The sequence below is a fragment of the Morone saxatilis genome, unplaced genomic scaffold, assembly GCF_004916995.1.
Source record: "Morone saxatilis isolate NCDOM2014 unplaced genomic scaffold, NCSU_SB_2.0 Contig22, whole genome shotgun sequence".
Classification (NCBI taxonomy): Eukaryota; Metazoa; Chordata; class Actinopteri; family Moronidae; genus Morone; species Morone saxatilis.
The window spans coordinates 24747450-24747745 of record NW_023339785.1 but is presented as its reverse complement, the minus strand read 5'-3'; the positions used below and the strand labels follow the sequence as shown (position 1 = coordinate 24747745).

Below are 296 nucleotides of genomic sequence, written 5' to 3'. Positions count from 1 at the left end.
GAGAAAAATGACCAACTTTCATCTTAGTTTTTTTTTAAATCAAAAAATATGTGATGTTATGCATGGAAGAGCAATGTTTTAAGGTTGTTTCATGTGTCGAAACACAAGAGATAAAATAATGGAAAAAATATAATATAATACAATGAGAAACTGTAAACTGACCTAAAATAGAGCAAACCTAGCAGCATGCACCGTTTCCTGCCTGTCCTCCTCTGACCACGCCGGTCTCATTCCCGGCCTAAATTCCCAGATTTAAAGCCAAAGTGCTGAACTCTAAATTCCCTTAGCAAAGATTT

General features: G+C 35.8%; 1 protein-coding gene across 1 annotated transcript in view; it reads left to right on the top strand.

The window, feature by feature from the left end:
- Positions 1–296, top strand: part of LOC118333392 (shootin-1-like) — a 27223-nt gene that overhangs the window by 26730 nt on the left and 197 nt on the right. The window lies entirely within an intron of this gene.